At 52.6% G+C, this 14,342-nt stretch overlaps 1 protein-coding gene across 1 annotated transcript in view; it reads right to left on the bottom strand.

The window, feature by feature from the left end:
• SEMA3G (semaphorin 3G) overlaps positions 1 to 14,342 on the bottom strand; it is a 78,150-nt gene that overhangs the window by 61,377 nt on the left and 2,431 nt on the right. The gene's annotated exons all lie outside the window — the stretch shown is intronic.

The raw sequence follows: 14,342 nt of genomic DNA on the forward strand, positions 1-14,342 counted from the left end.
TGGTGGCAGCGTATCAGATCTAAGCTGGTAATTAAGCTTAGAGGAATTCATGCTAGTATCTCATTTTCTGGACTCTAAGGTTCAGATTTGGGAAAGAATGCTATGACACATACACTCACCCACTCAGAGCAATGCAACCGTCTTCTCATGAAGCTGGCTCTGCAGTGCCTCATTCCCTGCTTTCCGCCCCGCCCTCCCCAACACACACATACATCTCTTCCGTGGAGTCGTTCCTGGCTTCCACTGGTGGAAGAGAGAAGGGCTGGCACCAAAGCATCCTCACCTCCATGACAAGGACAGAGAAACCTTCCTCCCCTTGCTTGGTCTTTGGCGGGCTCTACCCTGGAAAGGGACTTGACCTAATGTGGAGGCAGAGCTGCCGGGCTCAGCGCTGAGACTCACTTACACCCTTTAGCCTGTCATAGCCAGAGCCTTGTCCAGCTTGTGCATCAGCAAGAGGTTTGGGTACTGTGCAAAACCCACCCAAGACAACAGATGTCACATGGGCATCACTGAGACAGCAATTAGTCTAAAGAGCTTTTTTTACTGGGGATGTTGCAGAAGAAATGAAACTAGCTTTACTTTCAGATCCCAGAGTGAAGGGCAGAACCAAGGGGCTGGGGGGAATAAAGGTATCTCGTTAAATTTAAACTGAACACATGTGCTCTGGAGCCCCCAGGAGACACTGAGCATGGCAACCCAGGACTGCACCTTAAATGAACATCAAAGCCTTGCTGGGGAGGAGAGGAATGGCAGAGCAAATGCTAATGGCTGGCTGGTCTCTGGCACCTTCCATTGGAGGATCTCAAAGCACTTTTAACAACATTCATGATTAAGCTCCATCCCCACCCCATGTGACAGGGCCATATCGACACAGATGGGGAAACGGAGCCACGTGAAGTTGACATGGTTTGCTCAGTCATATTACTAGTTAGCAACCGAGCCAGAAGAGTAGCCAGGTACTCTGCCTTCCAGGCCTGTGCCTTACCTAGTTCCCTCTCTTTGCTTTTAGAGCACAAAGCCCCATTACACCTCTGGCTGGTCAGAGAGCAGCACATGGCCTGTTTTCTCCAGGAGGCAGAGAATCCAAGAGAAGGCCCTTGGCCATGCCACCAAGCTGCTAAGAACCTGGAGTTTCCTTCCTCTCCAGAAATACCCAGGTTATCAATTTTTCTTGGCTACTGTAAACCCAGAAGTGGAACTCTGGGGGAGGGAGAAAACTCTCCTTTTAGTCCCATCATGTACTAGTGACAGAAGCAGTGAGGACACAGTACAGCTATGGCAGGTTCATGGGGTGAGAGGGATGTTCCCTTTGCTAGTCCCAGCCATGGGAGCATCATTCACATCCCACCCACTCCCAATACTTCCCTCTCTGGGAACCAGCCTCTGGCCTCTTTTGATCCTGCAAAGAACATGAATCCAGAGCCCGCTTGCAGAGTCTGTGGCAATATGGGATGTAGTCACAGCATGGAACAGGGAGTCAATAAGCCCGAGTTTAAGTCCAGGCTCTATTATGCCCTCTCTGGGTGACCTTGGGCAGGTCATGGCACCTTCATCCTTCAGTTTCCCCATCTGTAAAATGAAGATGATGGTACTGACACTGCTAAGCTAGGCTTTGAGATCCTTCTATAGGAGTCCAATTTCAGAGGGGTAGCCATGTTAGTCTGGATCTGCAAAAAGCAACAGAGTCCTGTGGCACCTTATAGACTAACAGACGTATTGGAGCATAAGCTTTCGTGGATGAATACCCACTTCATCAGAGACGGTATCCACCCATGAAAGGTCATGCTCCAATACATCTGTTAGTCTATAAGGTGCCACAGGACTCTTCGCTGGTTTCTATAGGCGTGATGCAGTATTAATGTACTGGGACACAGGACCCTGTAAGCCATGCACTTTGTCAGTCTGCCCCCTCCAGAGAGCAACTTTGACATCAGGGAGTGCCTAGGTGCCAACCCCTTTCCCCAGCCAGATCTCTGCCCTGACTGGCCAGTTCTCTGCTGGCATGATGCAAGCAGAGCATTGGGATCCCCATGTAATTCAACCTTCTACAGTAACGCATATGCACAGTTTACATTACTACAGTGCCTTTCCCTTGGAATTCTCTGACTTCACCACCTCATAACTACATGCCCGAGCCTGCAGCCCATACTTAGCTACAACTCCCACGGACTGATGAGCGCTTTCCCTGGGGAGGACAAAGCAGGAACCACAGGATCAGGCAGGAGCAGCGCCAGGGTATCTGACGCCCTAGGCGGACGGCCATTTCGCCGCCCCCCGCGGGTCCAGAGGACCTACCGCAGTCATTTCAGCGGGCGGTCCGCTGCTGGAAAGGCTCCGGTGAAGCTGCCGCAGTCGTGCCGGCGGGCCGTCCTCTGGTCTAAAGGTTCCGGTGGACCTGCCGCAGGCATGACTGCGGTAGGTCCGCTGGAGCCTTTAGACCAGCACACCGTCCGCCGAAATGACTGCGGCACCTCCACCGGAGCCTTTCCAGCAGCGGGCTGTCCGCCGAAATGACTGCGGTAGGACCCCCAGACCCGCGTGCCGCCCCGCCCCGGTAAAATAGCGCCCCCCAAAAATTCTGGCGCCCTAGGCTATTGCCTAGGTCGCCTAAAGGGTAGCGCCGGCCCTGGGATCAGGCCCTAGTTTTTGGCTGAATTATTGCAGGACAACAGGGCGCACAGGTTGGAACAACAGCAGTGTCACCATGTAGCATTTTATGGCGTAAATCTCGAATCAGCCCTTAATTTGCTCCACCTGAAGAGCTGGCCGTATACATTCCAAGTGCTTTCCAGCTGTTAACTAAGTCAAGCTCATGCCCACACAGGGAAGCATTGCTATCCCCACTTCACTGGTGGCGAAACAGAGGCACCGTCCCACATTATTAATTATAGTAGCAACTAGAGGGCCACCAAGATCCTAAAACAGATAAAAGATGGGAGGAGAAATGGCTCGCCCCAGGGCAGAGTTTGTCACTAACCAACCCTGGACTAAAACTCAAACTCTCCTGATGCCCAGGCCAGGACCAGCTCCTCTAGGCCATACGGTCTCAGATCCAGGATTACACAGCAAGTGAGTGGCCAGAGACCCATACTGCCTCTCACTATAAAGGCTGGTGGCACAGAGGGGGGAAGCACAGGCTGAAATTTCCAGTGCTGTCCAGCTCCTGTTAATTTCAGTGGGGTGCATGAATGCATCAGCTCTGAGAATCTCAGCCACCTTTTGCATGGAGGCAGGAGCCTCTCTCTCTTCAGAGGAAGCAGCAACTCGGCACCCAGACAGCTCTATGAATCCTCTGTAAACAGGCAGGGGCACCTTGAGAAGGTAGGGGAGGAGCAGGACCTTCCCAACCACACAGCTGGTGGTGCCCTGGCACTGGGCACACACCCCCAGGAAAGATGCTGCAGGGGGAGTGAGAAGGTGCAGTGAATGCTTTGTTCCACACAGTCCGTGCCTCAGGGAGAACTAACTGCTTCCACAGCACCAGGGCTGAGGCAGCTTCCTTCCCTCCCGCCAGCCAGCCAGATTCTGGCTCCAGGCACTCCAGCAGGCTTTGGCATCACCTCTGATTGTTTGAAAAGGCTACTCTGGCTCCCTGTTCCAGCCAATCACAGCCTCCTAGCAGGAAACTCCCAGCTAGCCACAGAAGAAACTATATTCCCCCTATTGCCAGCCACTGGAGTTATGCTGCTTCCCTGAACAGCAAGAGAGCAGCCCTGATGGGAGTTTCCTTTAACTACAGAAAATGTGTCCAGCCAGGCAGTGGGACTCAGAACTCCTGGGTTCTCTTCCAGAGTCTCTGCCAGACTCGCTGTGGGACTCCAGGCAAGTCACCTCCCCACTGTGCATGGCAGCTCCTCCAGGGTAACATGAATGATATTGATCCACTTCCCAAGGGAAACTAGAAAGCCCCATTAATTAGTGCTTCTCAAAAATCACAGCTCAGCTGCAGAGATTAATCCTGGCTGGGCTGGACCAGTCTCGGATCAGCCAGCGACTGGCTGTTCAGATGGACAAACATGTCCAGCTGGCGATGGAGCAGCTTGCGTAGCTGAGACAATGAAGAGCGCCCTTTGGCAGGGCCATGACTAGGCAGGGCTACTTGCAGAGCAATCAACATCAGGGTGGGGATTTGAAAGTGCCTAGAAAAACTGACTGTTAAACAGTGAGTCTCACCTCTCACTGCAGTACTAGAGTTGTTCCGATTCACTTCTGGATTCTCTAACGTTATCATTGCAAACCAAAGAGATTCAGGGGCTGAGCAATGTGCTAGGGCAGCTGGGAAAAGAGAGCGGGTGGGGAATATGGGAAGAAGGGGAAATAAATCCTATCGGATCTGTTTTAAACCCAAGTGGACCAGAGTGGTGGATTAGCCAAGTTCAGCAATGGAGAGGGCCCATCGTTGGTAATGCTTGCCAGGCGGGGTCACTGCAGCCATGGGGAGGAGGGAATATGGCCCACACAATAGACTGGGAGTCGAGGGGCTGTTTAGCCACTGAGAGCTGTGACAGAGCAGGCCTGCAGCTGATCCGCTCTGCCCTCTCCAGCAGGGGTCGCCAGTGAGCATAGCACTACAGGAGGCCACGCTTCAACCAGCCAGGGGACAAGCGGGCACAGTACAACATGCGTATGCACAGTTGATGACTGCAACAGCCACCCTGCTTTACAACCAGCGGCTCCCTGCGGAGAGCTGCGGGAAAGCTCCGAGCACGTCCCCAGGTGGGAGGAAAGGGGGAAGGTGTCAAAAGCACCAATAATCGCAAGGCTCCAAACCTGTTCCAGTATTTCCTGCCAGGGTGGGTGGGGAAGTGAGAGTCGTGGGTCAGGGTGAGATGTTCTCCCCTCAGGCCAGACAGCATTTGTGCTTAGTGGGAGCCGCTCTCTTCCTAGCAGCATGGAGCTGCTGCTGCTTGTAATTACAAAGCACAGGGATACAGCCCTTGGCATTTCCAGTGTAACACACTTCCAAACTCCCCTGCACATTTCTGCAGCACCTGGCGGCAGGCTGAGAGAGACAGTCCAGGCAGCCGCAGCCAGAGAAACTGAGCTCAGTCGATCTGCCACGTGCTCGGGAATGGCTCATCGGCTCTGGAACCGGAGGAGCCCCTCATTCGGAGGTTCACACCCAACTATCCCTACACAAGTCCCATGAACTCCACTCCAGAGAGAAAGGCAGGGTGCTATCTTGCAGCCTCCTCATTCCCCAGAGCCACATTCCTCTCCCACTCACACCAGTGTAGGCTCATTAAAGCCAACAGGTGTAATCCAGAGTTCAGCCCCAGTTGAGTGGCTGAGAACTGGGAACCACGCAGCAAGGGGCCAGCATGCCCAGCAGTGTCTGTGCATCCATTCTGTACAATGGCACCGCTCCCTGCTGGAAGCGGGAGATACAGTGGGAACTCCCTGCAGCAGGCAGGCCTGACAATACACTGAAGTTCAGGAACTATTTGGCTGGCTATTTGGGATGGGGAAGCAAGGTGGCACATGTTCAACCTCATGGTGCATGGGCCAGCTCCAGTCCTGGGGTAACTCCTCTGACTTCAACAGTTACACTAGGGTTGAGACTGGCCTGACATGTTCACAGCCAAGTAGGAAAGAATTCAACCGCCCCTAGCAAGGAGGGGCTCAAACTCTTCCTGCCCTTTGGAGCTACCAGCCAGCATGCCCCCCACACACTGCTGGGCACTCCCAGGTTCATGTCAGGGATCCCCTGCCCTATCCCTGACATGAACCTGCTGTGCCTCCGGCTGGCGGACAGCCCTGTTCACCTCCACCCTGCAGCATGTGCCCACGCATGGCAGCCTTCCCCTGGAACATAGCCAGACCCTATCACAGAGCTTTGGGGCCACCTGCCTTTCACCTCTATGTGGAACCAGAAACACCCCCAACCAGGGTGGCAAATGGGGATGGCGGGACCCCTGGGGTGCACCCCTGCAGTGCCAAACAGCAGGGAGGTCTGGGCAAGACCCCACAGCAAGGCATGGTCCACTGTGGTTTTAACAGCCAGTGCTGCAGGAACTGCGCTGTCTCACATTCCACACACTAAAGGGGCTGTTTGATTTGCCTTCCTTCAAAGCAACAAGGCCAAAACAGCCTCACCTCCGCCTTCGACGCTGCTGCAGCCTCCCTCTCACCTCTAGCCCTCCCGGCTTCCTTTCCCTTGTAGTCTATTTTTAAACAGCTAATCGTTCCGCGCTGGAGTTTATTTTTTAAGCAGGAGATTCTCACGGTCACCCTGGCAGATTTCCCCAAGCAGAACTCCTCATGAAGCAATGACGAAGGCAGCAATGACGAACGCAGCCCATTACTCCCGCCTACCCTTCTGTGTGGGAAAAGCTCCCAGGCAAAAATTCTGAAAGTCACCAACTTAACCTCCTTCAAGGCCCCCCTGGAAACTCCCCTCTGTCTTAATGCACAGAGAAAGCTGCTAGCTGATAATTATTTAGCAGGTGAGGAGTTGAGATCGCTGTTTCTGAATGGCTAAGAATTGCCTACAGGGTGACAAGATAGCAAGTGTGAAAAATAGGGATGGGGTGGGGGGTAACTGGTGACTATATAAGAAAAAGCCCCAAATATCAGGACTGTCCCTATAAAATCGGAACATCTGGTCACCCTAATTGCCTACATCCTTCTATCATAGCTCCTCCTTCAGCGCCAGAAGGCTTGTCTTTTAGACTGCAAGTTCGCTGGGGCAGGGACATTCATATAACACCAGGGTCCCCAGTGCTACCAGTACAGAAAGGTTAATTAGGGATACATTTCAAAGGTAATGTTAATTAGTAACTAGATACATTTCAAAGCTAGTACATTTAAAGGGGGAGGGAGAAAAATATTGTTTTTAAATGCAATATAGTTAACTTGTGGAACTCACAGCTGCAGGAACTTAATGAGTTACACTGCAGTAAAGGAGAAGATGCTCCTATGCCTAAGAAATGGGTATCATTTTCAAGGGCACCTGAGTGACTTTGGAGCATAGGTCTCATTTTCAAAATGACTCAAGCACTTAGGCACTTTTTGAAGATGTTACACAGCAAATAAATTTGCTCAGATACAATTACAATCCCTAGATCTCATCTAGCATTTTTCATCAGCAGATCTCTCAGCACTTTACAAAGGAGGTCAGACTTATTATCTCCATTTTACAAATGGGGAAACTAAGGCACAGGGAGGTCATGTGACTTACCCTAAGTCACCCAGCAGGCCAGTGATAGAGAAAGGAACAGAACTCAGTGCTCCATCCACTAGGCCACACTGCTCTCATTTCTCAGGCTTAAGGACATACACTGTTCAACAGCTGAGCTCAGGAAGATCTGTTCTCCCATGGGACAGTACTGCACAAGACCCAGGCATTGGCCAGCCAGGATGTGGGTCTGTCCCAGCATGGCAGCTGCCATGTGCACGGTAACAATGTCCCTGATCAAAGAGCAGGAACCAATTCAATACCCTCAGTTCTTTGAGTCCCAGCAGGACAGCTTCCCAGAATAGGGGTCTCCATTTCCCTCCCCAAGCAAGTAGCAGGCATGGGACTAGGTTCAGAGTAGGATAATTCTGGTCTCTACCTCCCCTGGCCTACTCCAGACCAGGTGTGCATGGCCCAGTATCTGGAGTAAGTAAAGCTTTGTGCTTTACTGTCACTGGGATTCAGAGGAGCGGAGCAGGGAAGCCACCTCAAGCAGTCCCAAATCCTGCCCTCCCCTCCTCCCACAGACTGAGCCATTCATGGTTTTCAGGGGAACCTCTCCTTCTTCTGCCTGTAGCTCACAGTGGCCACATAAGGAGAGAGAACCTTAACATTCCGGCCTGGCCAGAGGAGCTCTGAGCCAAAGGCCAAGTCCACCTCCCTGCCAAGCCTAGATCTACAAGGAAGCAAGTCACTGGAAACAGCAGAGTCACTTTCCCCAGCTCTGTGGGCTGTTAGCCACCAGATCCACAGCGGCTTGGGTCCCAGCCACCCTGACATCTGTCCTCTGGGGCAGCGTGCAGCAAACCCTCAAGAGCACTAGACTCAAGCCAGCTCTTCTGTTTCATGTTTCCACCACTCTCCCAGCTGGACTTTCCTCAATCCCACCCCTCAACATCTTTTTGAGGGCAAGGAGGCAAGGAGGAAGGGACTATATTGGGTGGCCACAAACTCTTCAGAAATAACCCATCTAATGCGATTTGATCTACAGTCCCCAACCAAAGTCCCCAATCTAAGCCTGATGCGTAAGCTGCTGTGCAACAGACAGTGCCTCTTTGGTGGTATCATATACACCCAAGGGCCCACGACCCCAAGCCTGCGCCTGCTCATACCAGAGTCAATGGGAGTTTGACTTAGTAGGAGCAGGCCCAGAAAAAGGGAAAAATAAAAGCCAGCCTGACCCTCCAGCTGCAACTCCAACCCCAGCCGTTTTGCCTCTGTCCAGCTCCTAGCTCCAGTCAAAACAAGGTGGCAAAACTCCATGACAAAGGCAGTTCTTGAGGCATTTCCAGCCCCAGCAAAAGGAAGAAGAGTCTCTGATGGCCGGAGAGACCCCACCCTTGGCAGTTTCCCAATGTTGCAGGGGCACAAGGGATGCAAATCAAGCCACTGCACATCCCAGGGAAGGGTCGGGCAATACAGGGGAATGCTGGCTAACGACAAAGCACCAGCCTTGCATGCCATTCTCACGCATACCCAGTGCTGGGGCAAGGAGCTGCAGGAAGGTCACTCGCTCTCAGGGGGCACCCACCAGTCCAGGAAGCAACATTCCTCCTGCTCTTTCTGGAGTGGGGCCAGCACACAGCTGGAGAGAGCCACCTCCGGGCAGAATGCTGAGAACCAGGCTGCTTTGGCTGCAGTACCGGACACTGGTCTCAAGGGGGTGCTGGCTACAGCCGGGGCAGAGAGGGTATGTGCCTACACTTCAATGGGAGGCAAGACTGCAGCACATGGAGATACAGCCCAGGTAACTCTGATCAAGATCAAAGCTAGCTTGAATAACAATAGCGGAGAAGCCACTCCGGCACAGGCGGCTGCAGGGACTAGCCCAGCTCAAGACACTTGGTACATACTCAGTGGTGTGACAGACCCAGGCCAGTGGGGTACAGGAGTCTGGGAGAGGGTAAATATACTGGTCACTGGGTGAGTAGTTTTCTGTTCCCTGAATGACCAGAGCAGGGGCTGTACTAGAGTAATCAGGAACCTGCCAGAACCAATTAAGGCAGACAGGCTGATTAGATCACCTGCAGACAATCAAGGCAGGCTAATCAGGGCACCTGGGTTTAAAAAGGAGCTCACTCCAGTCAGGTGAGGAGGAGCCAGAGGAGAGGAAGTGTGTGTGAGGAGCTGGGAGCAAGAGGCGCAAGGAGCTGAGAGTGAGAGGGTGTGCTAGTGGAGGACTAAGGAGTACAAGCGTTGTCAGACACCAGGAGGAAGGTCCTGTGGTGAGGATAAAGAAGGTGTTTGGAGGAGGCCATGGGGAAGTAGCCCAGGGAGTTGTAGCTGTCATGCAGCTGTTACAGGAGGCACTATAGACAGCTGCAATCCACCCTGGGCTGGAACCGGAGTAGAGAGGGGGCCCGGGGTTCCCCAAACCTCCAACTCCTGATCAGACACAGGAGGAGTTGATCCAGAGTGGGGAAGATCACTGAGGTGAACAAATCTGCCAAATAAGTGCAGGACCACCAAGGTAGAGGAGGAACTTTGTCACAACTGTGTCAGGGTGGGATTTTGGTGTGCACAGCGTGGCAGAAGAGGAGGGTGATTTAAAAAAAAAAAAAAAGGAGAGGAGTTTTTTTTTTTCACCACAATGGAGACTTAGTGCAGGGCATTGATACAAGCTACGGCGGCCCAGCAGAGGCTACCCATGTCCAGGCAGCTGCCCAACAGGAGGCAGTGGCGGCTGCAGCAAAAGACTAATCGCCTGCTGATGGACCAGGCCTCTCAAGACCGAGCTATGTTGCGGGAACTGGTAAACCAGGTAAAGACTCTTACAGAGCTGAACGCGGCCATGAGGACGCAGATCATACGGGCCAGCCATTGGCTGCAGAAAATGACGCGGGAGGATGATGTAGAGCATACCTTCTGGCCTTTGAGAGGACAGCCCTACGGGAGGCCTGGCCTCGAGATCAGTGGTCTGGCATCCTTGCCCCATTCCTGTGTGGGGAGGCCCAGAAGGCTTACTATGATCTGCCTGAAGAGGCTGCAGCAGACTACCCCCAGCTGAAAGCAGAGATCCTGGCCAGATCTGGGGTAACAACTGCAGTGCGGGCCAGCAATATCACGAGTGGAGGTACCAGGAGGAACAAAACCCGCGGGTCCCAATTGTATGACCTCATCCATCTCGCACGAAAGTGGTTTGCAAATGGAGTCCCAGAGTCCGGAAGAGATACTAGAGATTCTGGTCATTGACCGATACATGAGGGACTACTGCCAGACCTTCGTGCTGGGTAAGCCAGAACGAACCTCCACCTATGATGAGGTTGTCGCACTGGTAGAGAGGCAAGGACAGCGAGGGAGCTGACCCGACCAGTTAAGGAAGAGGCACCCCAGGTTAAACTAGCAGCACCAAGCCTAGAGCTTGGGTGACTGGGGCACCAGGAGAGCCCAGGTGGAAAAAGAGAGGGGCTGAAGGCCACCAGAAGCCACAAAGAGTCAGAGCACTGAGGAGAAGAGGATCGTGATGTTAGACTGCCCAAACCAAGAGACCAGGGAATGCCTAAGGCCCCATACAGATGTTATGCCTGCGGGGAGTGGGGACATATAGCTGCACAGTGTCCCAATGCTGAGGAGCCTATGCAGTGTAACCTGGGGAACTGGGCAGACCCATGCTCCCTAATCCACCTTGTGGGGGGGTCTCACTAATCCCACATATGTACACCAGACCAGTAAAGCTAAATGAGGTAGAGACCACAGCACTGGTTGATTCGGGGAGTGCTATCACGCTTATCTCGGGGAAGCTTGTGAAGTGTAGTCAGCTGCTGCAGGCTAAGCATACGGGGATAACATGCGTCCATGGGACAGTTGGTTATTACCCCACTATCCCAGTAAAAATCGAGATTCAGGGGAACACTACTGAGGTAGCAGCAGGTATAGTCCCTAAACTCCCATATGCGGTGCTCGCAGGGAGGGACTTCCCAGGGTTTGGAGACTTACTCCCAGTAGGAGGACTGGAGAAAGAGAAGAACCCTGAAGTTAGTGAGGCATCCACAGCAGACTGTCAACCCCCAGTCTTCTCTGAAATATCCCCAGATTTATTTTCCATTCCCAGACAGGGTAGAAAGTCGAAAAGGGAAAGGAGGGCAGCTAAGGCCTTGGGAACCCGAATACTGACCCAAAGCCAGAGGGTTGCTCTCGTAGGTAGGCGGACCCGAGCAACTGAAAAGGAGGCCACGCAAGAGGGAGAAGCACCCGAGTCTGACCCTCACCCTAACGTTTCTGAACCAGTAGAGGCAACAGAGACTGGGCCCCTAGATCTTGGGCAGATTAGTCCCGGGAGAGGAAATTTTGGACGGGACCAGGCTGAAGACCCAAGGTATGACAACATTAGAAAGGAGGTGACTGAAATAGATGGGGTCCCCATGGAAGGGAGAACACAGGGACCAGGACCCTACTTCATAATGAAGAAGAATCTCTTACACCAGGTTGCACCAGTACAGGGGCAGAAGGTACAGCAGATCCTAGTACCTCAAAAACACCAGAACGCTGTATTAAGTCTTGCGCATAGTCATCTTTTTGGGGAGCACTTGGGGGTAGAGAAGACCCTGGCACGCGTCCTACAACTGTTCTTCTGGCCCAGAGTACACAAAGAAGTGCGGAGGTACTGTGCGTCCTGCCCAGAGTGTCAGCTGCACAGTCCCCGTCCCCACCTGAGGGCACCTTTAGTACCCCTTCCCATCGCAGAGATCCCCTTTGAGCGAATAACCATGGACCTAGTGGGACCCCTGGAGAAGACGGCTCAGGGCCACCAATATATACTTGTTGTTTTGGACTATGCTACTGGCTACCCAGAAGCCGTCCCCCTGCAGAACACAGCCTCTAAAACGATAGCCAAAGAGCTGGTGGGGATCTTTGCCCGAGTGGGGCTACCAAAGGAGATATTAACAGACCAAGGAACCCCATTTATGTCAAAGCTAATGAAGGACCTCTGTACGCTGCTCCATATACATACCCTGAGAACTTCAGTCTACCATCCGCAGACTGATGGTTGGTAGAAAGGTTTAATCGAACCTCAAGGCTATGATAAGGAAGGTGGTAAGTCGGGACGGGAAGGATTGGACACCCTACTGCCCTACCTTATGTTCGCTATCGGGAGGTACCTCAGGCCTCAACTGGGTTTTCCCCTTCAGAGTTATTATACGGGCGTCACCCCCGTGGCATACTAGATACCATCGCCAAAGAGATCTGGGAAGAGGAACCCAATGAGGGGAGAAATATAATAGAACATGTAATACAGATGCGAGACGGATAGCCCGGGTCACCCCCTATTGTACGGGAACATTTGGAAAAGGCACAGGAGGCCCAGAGAACCTATTACAATCGCCAGGCAAAAAGTCCGACAGTTCCAACCAGGGGATCGGGTGATGGTGTTGGTACCCACGGCAGAAGCAAGCTTCTGGCCCAATGGCAGGGGCCTATGAGGTGGTTGAACCTGTGGGGAAGTAACCTACAAGGTGCGGCAGCCAGGACGCCGAAAACAAGAACAGATTTTATACATCAACCTTCTGAAACCCTGGCATGCACAAGAGGCATGCATAACTGTCCAAAAGACCTAACCCAGGAAAACAAGCCTTCCAAACAGGTGAGAGTGTCTCCCGATTTAACACCAGACCAGAAGAATGAGGTGTCTGAGATGATCTTCCGGAACCAGATGTGTTCTCGACAAAACCAGGTCGAACAACCGAGACATATCACCACATCGTCACGAACCCTGGGGCCAGAATAACAATGAGGCCCTATCGGGTGCCAGTGGCCAAAAGGGAGGAAATAAAAGCAGAAGTAAAAAAAATGCTGGAGTTGGGGATCATCGAAGAATCCCACAGTCAGTGGTCCAGCCCAGTCGTGCTGGTGCCCAACCTGATGGCACCACAAGGTTTTGCAATGACTTCTGGCGACTAAACGAAGTATCCCAGTTCGATGCGTACCCCATACCTCGCATAGATGAGCTAGTGGACCGTCTGGGAATGCCTGGTACTTGACTACCCTAGACTTGACAAAGGGGTACTGGCAGATTCCCCTTGCGGAAGACGCAAAGGAAAAGACTGCGTTCTCTACACCAGAGGGTCTCTTTCAATATACTGTCCTCCCTTTTGGACTACATGGGGGCCCAGCTACTTTCCAGCGCCCCATGGACAAGCTATTACACCCGCATAACAGTTATGCTGCTGCCTACTTGGACGATGTGGTTATTCATATCTCAGACTGGGAAATCCACCTTCAGAAGGTGGGGGCAGTCCTTGATACCTTCAGGCGAGCTGGCCTTGCAGCAAACTCTGCCAAGTGCACTGAAAGGTTTACAGAGGCCAAATATCTTGGTTACATTGTGGGAAAAGGTCTGGTAAAACCCCAAGCGATCAAGTTGGAGGCCATCCAATATTGGCCGCGACCACGTCGCAAGAAATAAGTCCGGGCATTCCTAGGTGTAGTGGAGTATTACCGACGATTTATGCCCCCTGACAGACCTAGTGAAAGCCCGTGGACCTGATCTGGTGAGACGGTCTGACGCAGCAGAGGAAGCAGTCACAGACCTATGGACTGCTCTCTGCAGTAACCCCTTATTGATAGCCCCTGATTTCTCCAAGGAATTTATCCTGCACACAGATGCATCGGAAGTAGGGTTGGGGGCCATTCTATCACAGATGGTCGGGGAAGAGGAACACCCAATTCTCTATCTCAGTAGGAAACTCCTTCCGAGGGAACAAAAATATGCAGTGGTGGAGAGAGAGTGCCTCACCGCAAAATGGGCCATGGAAGCATTGCGCTACTACTTGCTCGGGCGCAGATTTGTCCTCGTGACAGACCATGCCCCTCTTCAATGGATGCAGCGGAACAAGGATAAGAACACAAGGGTGACCAGGTGGTTCTTATCCCTCCAACCTTTCCAGTTCCATGTGCAACACAGGGCAGGAAGCTGTCACGGTAATGCCTATGGCTTGTCAAGTGTGCACTGTCTGGCATCCCAAGCTGCCCAACCCCTTGATGTTGAGCAGAGGGGAGGGATATGTGACAGACCCAGGCCAGTGGGGTACAGGAGTCCGGTAGAGGGCAAATATACTAGTCACTGGGTGAGTAGTTTTCTGTTCCCTGAGTGACCAGAGCAGGGGCTGCACTAGAGTAATCAGGAACCTGCTAGAACCAATTAAGGCAGACAGGCTGATTAGAA

Source organism: Chelonoidis abingdonii, chromosome 16 (genome assembly GCF_003597395.2).
Source record: "Chelonoidis abingdonii isolate Lonesome George chromosome 16, CheloAbing_2.0, whole genome shotgun sequence".
NCBI lineage: Eukaryota > Metazoa > Chordata > Testudines > Testudinidae > Chelonoidis > Chelonoidis abingdonii.